Here is a 6,971-nt window from a genome sequence, read left to right on the forward strand (position 1 = left end):
TCAGGTCGCAGTCTACCCAGGAGGCGTGGGTTCAAATCCCACCTCAGACAGTGCCCATTGAAACTACCAAGCAAGAACAAAGCAAACACAGTCAAGAGAGCATTACCAGTTGCCAGGATGGCGGAGCGGTCTAAGGCGTTGCGTTCAGGTCGCAGTCACCCCAGGAGGCGTGGGTTCGAATCCCACCTCAGACAGTGCCCATTGAAACTACCAAGCAAGAACAAAGCAAACACAGTCAAGAGAGCATTACCAGTTGCCAGGATGGCGGAGCGGTCTAAGGCATTGCGTTCAGGTCGCAGTCTCCCCAGGAGGCGTAGGTTCGAATCCCACGTCAGACAGAGCCCATTGAAAGTACCAAGCAAGAACAAAGCAAACACATTCAAGAGAGCATTACCAGGTGCCAGGATGGCGGAGCGGTCCAAGGCGTTGCGTTCAGGTCGCAGTCTCCCCAGGAGGCGTGGGTTCGAATCCCACCTCAGACAGCGCCCATTGAAACTACCAAGCAAGAACAAAGGAAACACAGTCAAGAGAGCATTACCAGTTGCCAGGATAGCGGAGCGGTCTAATGCGTTGCGTTCAGATCGCAGTCTCCCCAGGAGGCGTGGGTTCGAATCCCACCTCAGACAGAGCCCATTGAAAGTACCAAGCAAGAACAAAGCAAACACATTCAAGAGAGCATTACCAGGTGCCAGGATGGCGGAGCGGTCTAAGGCGTTGCGTTCAGGTCACAGTCTCCCCAGGAGGCGTGGGTTCGAATCCCACCTCAGACAGAGCCCATTGAAAGTACCAAGCAAGAACAAAGGAAACACAGTAATGAGAGCATTACCAGTTGCCAGGATGGCGAAGCGGTTTAAGGCGTTGCGTTCAGGTCGCAGTCTCCCCAGGAGGCGTGGGTTCGAATCCCGCCTCAGACAGAGCCCATTGAAAGTACCAAGCAAGAACAAATCAAACACATTCAAGAAAGCATTACCAGGTGCCAGGATGGCGGAGCGGTCTAAGGCGTTGCGTTCAGGTCGCAGTCTCCCCAGGAGGCGTGGGTTCGAATCCCACCTCAGACAGTGCCCATTGAAAGTACCAAGCAAGAACAAAGCAAACACAGTCAAGAGAGCATTACCAGTTGCCAGGATGGCGGAGCGGTCTAAGGCGTTGCGTTCAGGTCGCAGTCTCCCCAGGAGGCGTGGGTTCGAATCCCACCTCAGACAGTGCCCATTGAAACTACCAAGCAAGAACAAAGCAAACACAGTCAAGAGAGCATTACCAGTTGCCAGGATGGCGGAGCGGTCTAAGGCGTTGCGTTCAGGTCGCAGTCTCCCCAGGAGGCGTAGGTTCGAATCCCACGTCAGACAGAGCCCATTGAAAGTACCAAGCAAGAACAAAGCAAACACATTCAAGAGAGCATTACCAGGTGCCAGGATGGCGGAGCGGTCTAAGGCGTTGCGTTCAGGTCGCAGTCTCCCCAGGAGGCGTAGGTTCGAATCCCACGTCAGACAGAGCCCATTGAAAGTACCAAGCAAGAACAAAGCAAACACATTCAAGAGAGCATTACCAGGTGCCAGGATGGCGGAGCGGTCTAAGGCGTTGCGTTCAGGTCGCAGTCTCCCCAGGAGGCGTGGGTTCTAATCCCACCTCAGACAGAGCCCATTGAAAGTACCAAGCAAGAACAAAGCAATCACATTCAAGAGAGCATTACCAGGTGCCAGGATGGCGGAGCGGTCTAAGGCGTTGCGTTCAGGTCGCAGTCTCCCCAGGAGGTGTGTGTTCGAATCCCACCTCAGACAGAGCCCATTGAAAGTACCAAGCAATAACAAAGGAAACACGGTCAAGAGAGCATTACCAGTTGCCAGGATGGCGAAGCCGTGTAAGGCGTTGCGTTCAGGTCACAGTCTCCCCAGGAGGCGTGGGTTCGAATCCCACCTCAGACAGAGCCCATTGAAAGTACAAAGCAAACACAGTCAAGAGAGCATTACCAGCTGCCAGGATGGCGGAGCGGTCTAAGGCGTTGCGTTCAGGTCGCAGTCTCCCCAGGAGGCGTGGGTTCGAATCCCGCCTCAGACAGAGCCCATTGAAAGTACCAAGCAAGAACAAAGCAAACACAGTCAAGAGAGCATTACCAGTTGCCAGGATTGCAGAGCGGTCTAAGGCGTTGCGTTCAGGTCGCAGTCTCCCCTGGAGGCGTGGGTTCGAATCCCGCCTCAGACAGAGCCCATTGAAAGTACCAAGCAAGAACAAAGCAAACACAGTCAAGAGAGCATTACCAGTTGCCAGGATGGCAGAGCGGTCTAAGGCGCTGCGTTCAGGTCGCAGTCTCCCCAGGAGGCGTGGGTTCGAATCCCGCCTCAGACAGAGCCCATTGAAAGTACCAAGCAAGAACAAAGCAAACACAGTCAAGAGAGCATTACCAGTTGCCAGGATGGCAGAGCGGTCTAAGGCGCTGCGTTCAGGTCGCAGTCTCCCCAGGAGGCGTGGGTTCGAATCCCACCTCAGAAAGAGCCCATTGAAACTACCAAGCAAGAACAAAGCAAACACAGTCAAGATAGCATTACCAGTTGCCTGGATGGCGGAGCGGTCTAAGGCGTTGCGTTCAGGTCGCAGTCTCCCCAGGAAGCGTGGGTTCGAATCCCACCTCAGACAGAGCCCATTGAAAGTACCAAGCAAGAACAAAGCAAACACAGTCAAGAGAGCATTACCAGTTGCCAGGATGGCAGAGCGGTCTAAGGCGTTGCGTTCAGGTCGCAGTCTCCCCAGGAAGCGTGGGTTCGAATCCCGCCTCAGACAGAGCCCATTGAAAGTACCAAGCAAGAACAAAGCAAACACAGTCAAGAGAGCATTACCAGTTGCCAGGGTGGCAGAGCGGTCTAAGGCGTTGCGTTCAGGTCGCAGTCTCCCCAGGAGGCGTGGGTTCGAATCCCACCTCAGACAGTGCCCATTGAAAGTACCAAGCAAGAACAAAGCAAACACAGTCAAGAGAGCATTACCAGTTGCCAGGATAGCGGAGCGGTCTAAGGCGTTGCGTTCAGGTCGCAGTCTCCCCAGTAGGCGTGGGTTCGAATCCCACCTCAGACAGAGCCCATTGAAAGTACCAAGCAAGAACAAAGCAAACACATTCAAGAGAGCATTACCAGGTGCCAGGATGGCGGAGCGGTCTAAGGCGTTGCGTTCAGGTCGCAGTCTCCCCAGGAGGCGTGGGTTCGAATCCCACCTCAGACAGAGCCCATTGAAAGTACCAAGCAAGAACAAAGCAAACACAGTCAAGAGAGCATTACCAGTTGCCAGGATGGCAGAGCGGTCTAAGGCGCTGCGTTCAGGTCGCAGTCTCCCCAGGAGGCGTGGGTTCGAATCCCGCCTCAGACAGAGCCCATTGAAAGTACCAAGCAAGAACAAAGCAAACACAGTCAAGAGAGCATTACCAGTTGCCAGGATGGCAGAGCGGTCTAAGTCGCTGCGTTCAGGTCTCAGTCTCCCCAGGAGGCGTGGGTTCGAATCCCGCAGCAGACAGAGCCCATTGAAAGTACCAAGCAAGAAGAAAGCAAACACAGTCAAGAGAGCATTACCAGCTGCAAGGATGGCGGAGCGGTCTTAGGCGTTGCGTTCAGGTCGCAGTCTCCCCAGGAGGCGTGGGTTCGAATCCCGCCTCAGACAGAGCCCATTGAAAGTACCACGCAAGAACAAAGCAAACACATTCAAGAGAGCATTACCAGGTGCCAGGATGGCGGAGCGGTCTAAGGCGTTGCGTTCAGGTCGCAGTCTCCCCAGGAGGCGTGGGTTCGAATCCCAACTCAGACAGAGCCCATTGAAACTACCAAGCAAGAACAAAGCAAACACATTCAAGAGAACATTACCAGGTGCCAGGATGGCGGAGCGGTCTAAGGCGTTGCGTTCAGGTCGCAGTCTCCCCAGGAGGCGTGGGTTCGAATCCCACCTCAGACAGAGCCCATTGAAAGTACCAAGCAAGAACAAAGCAAACACAGTCAAGAGAGCATTACCAGATGCCAGGATGGCAGAGCGGTCTAAGGCGTTGCGTTCAGGTCGCAGTCTCCCCAGGAGGCGTGGGTTCGAATCCCGCCTCAGACAGAGCCCATTGAAAGTACCAAGCAAGAACAAAGCAAATACATTCAAGAGAGCATTACCAGTTGCCAGGATGGCGGAGCGGTCTAAGGTGTTGCGTTCAGGTCGCAGTCTCCCCAGGAGGCGTGGGTTCGAATCCCACCTCAGACAGAGCCCATTGAAAGTACCAAGCAAGAACAAAGCAAACACATTCAAGAGAGCATTACCAGTTGCCAGGATTGCAGAGCGGTCTAAGGCGTTGCGTTCAGGTCGCAGTCTCCCCTGGAGGCGTGGGTTCGAATCCCGCCTCAGACAGAGCCCATTGAAAGTACCAAGCAAGAACAAAGCAAACACAGTCAAGAGAGCATTACCAGTTGCCAGGATGGCAGAGCGGTCTAAGGCGCTGCGTTCAGGTCGCAGTCTCCCCAGGAGGCGTGGGTTCGAATCCCGCCTCAGACAGAGCCCATTGAAAGTACCAAGCAAGAACAAAGCAAACACAGTCAAGAGAGCATTACCAGTTGCCAGGATGGCAGAGCGGTCTAAGGCGCTGCGTTCAGGTCGCAGTCTCCCCAGGAGGCGTGGGTTCGAATCCCACCTCAGAAAGAGCCCATTGAAACTACCAAGCAAGAACAAAGCAAACACAGTCAAGATAGCATTACCAGTTGCCTGGATGGCGGAGCGGTCTAAGGCGTTGCGTTCAGGTCGCAGTCTCCCCAGGAAGCGTGGGTTCGAATCCCACCTCAGACAGAGCCCATTGAAAGTACCAAGCAAGAACAAAGCAAACACATTCAAGAGAGCATTACCAGGTGCCAGGATGGCGGAGCGGTCTAAGGCGTTGCGTTCAGGTCGCAGTCTACCCAGGAGGCGTGGGTTCAAATCCCACCTCAGACAGTGCCCATTGAAACTACCAAGCAAGAACAAAGCAAACACAGTCAAGAGAGCATTACCAGTTGCCAGGATGGCGGAGCGGTCTAAGGCGTTGCGTTCAGGTCGCAGTCACCCCAGGAGGCGTGGGTTCGAATCCCACCTCAGACAGTGCCCATTGAAACTACCAAGCAAGAACAAAGCAAACACAGTCAAGAGAGCATTACCAGTTGCCAGGATGGCGGAGCGGTCTAAGGCATTGCGTTCAGGTCGCAGTCTCCCCAGGAGGCGTAGGTTCGAATCCCACGTCAGACAGAGCCCATTGAAAGTACCAAGCAAGAACAAAGCAAACACATTCAAGAGAGCATTACCAGGTGCCAGGATGGCGGAGCGGTCCAAGGCGTTGCGTTCAGGTCGCAGTCTCCCCAGGAGGCGTGGGTTCGAATCCCACCTCAGACAGCGCCCATTGAAACTACCAAGCAAGAACAAAGGAAACACAGTCAAGAGAGCATTACCAGTTGCCAGGATAGCGGAGCGGTCTAATGCGTTGCGTTCAGATCGCAGTCTCCCCAGGAGGCGTGGGTTCGAATCCCACCTCAGACAGAGCCCATTGAAAGTACCAAGCAAGAACAAAGCAAACACATTCAAGAGAGCATTACCAGGTGCCAGGATGGCGGAGCGGTCTAAGGCGTTGCGTTCAGGTCACAGTCTCCCCAGGAGGCGTGGGTTCGAATCCCACCTCAGACAGAGCCCATTGAAAGTACCAAGCAAGAACAAAGGAAACACAGTAATGAGAGCATTACCAGTTGCCAGGATGGCGAAGCGGTTTAAGGCGTTGCGTTCAGGTCGCAGTCTCCCCAGGAGGCGTGGGTTCGAATCCCGCCTCAGACAGAGCCCATTGAAAGTACCAAGCAAGAACAAATCAAACACATTCAAGAAAGCATTACCAGGTGCCAGGATGGCGGAGCGGTCTAAGGCGTTGCGTTCAGGTCGCAGTCTCCCCAGGAGGCGTGGGTTCGAATCCCACCTCAGACAGTGCCCATTGAAAGTACCAAGCAAGAACAAAGCAAACACAGTCAAGAGAGCATTACCAGTTGCCAGGATGGCGGAGCGGTCTAAGGCGTTGCGTTCAGGTCGCAGTCTCCCCAGGAGGCGTGGGTTCGAATCCCACCTCAGACAGTGCCCATTGAAACTACCAAGCAAGAACAAAGCAAACACAGTCAAGAGAGCATTACCAGTTGCCAGGATGGCGGAGCGGTCTAAGGCGTTGCGTTCAGGTCGCAGTCTCCCCAGGAGGCGTAGGTTCGAATCCCACGTCAGACAGAGCCCATTGAAAGTACCAAGCAAGAACAAAGCAAACACATTCAAGAGAGCATTACCAGGTGCCAGGATGGCGGAGCGGTCTAAGGCGTTGCGTTCAGGTCGCAGTCTCCCCAGGAGGCGTAGGTTCGAATCCCACGTCAGACAGAGCCCATTGAAAGTACCAAGCAAGAACAAAGCAAACACATTCAAGAGAGCATTACCAGGTGCCAGGATGGCGGAGCGGTCTAAGGCGTTGCGTTCAGGTCGCAGTCTCCCCAGGAGGCGTGGGTTCTAATCCCACCTCAGACAGAGCCCATTGAAAGTACCAAGCAAGAACAAAGCAATCACATTCAAGAGAGCATTACCAGGTGCCAGGATGGCGGAGCGGTCTAAGGCGTTGCGTTCAGGTCGCAGTCTCCCCAGGAGGTGTGTGTTCGAATCCCACCTCAGACAGAGCCCATTGAAAGTACCAAGCAATAACAAAGGAAACACGGTCAAGAGAGCATTACCAGTTGCCAGGATGGCGAAGCCGTGTAAGGCGTTGCGTTCAGGTCACAGTCTCCCCAGGAGGCGTGGGTTCGAATCCCACCTCAGACAGAGCCCATTGAAAGTACAAAGCAAACACAGTCAAGAGAGCATTACCAGCTGCCAGGATGGCGGAGCGGTCTAAGGCGTTGCGTTCAGGTCGCAGTCTCCCCAGGAGGCGTGGGTTCGAATCCCGCCTCAGACAGAGCCCATTGAAAGTACCAAGCAAGAACAAA

Source organism: Idiotropiscis lumnitzeri, chromosome 22, assembly GCF_059441095.1.
Source record: "Idiotropiscis lumnitzeri isolate Australia: NSW breed Sydney's pygmy pipehorse chromosome 22, RoL_Ilum_1.0, whole genome shotgun sequence".
NCBI classification, from domain to species: domain Eukaryota; kingdom Metazoa; phylum Chordata; class Actinopteri; order Syngnathiformes; family Syngnathidae; genus Idiotropiscis; species Idiotropiscis lumnitzeri.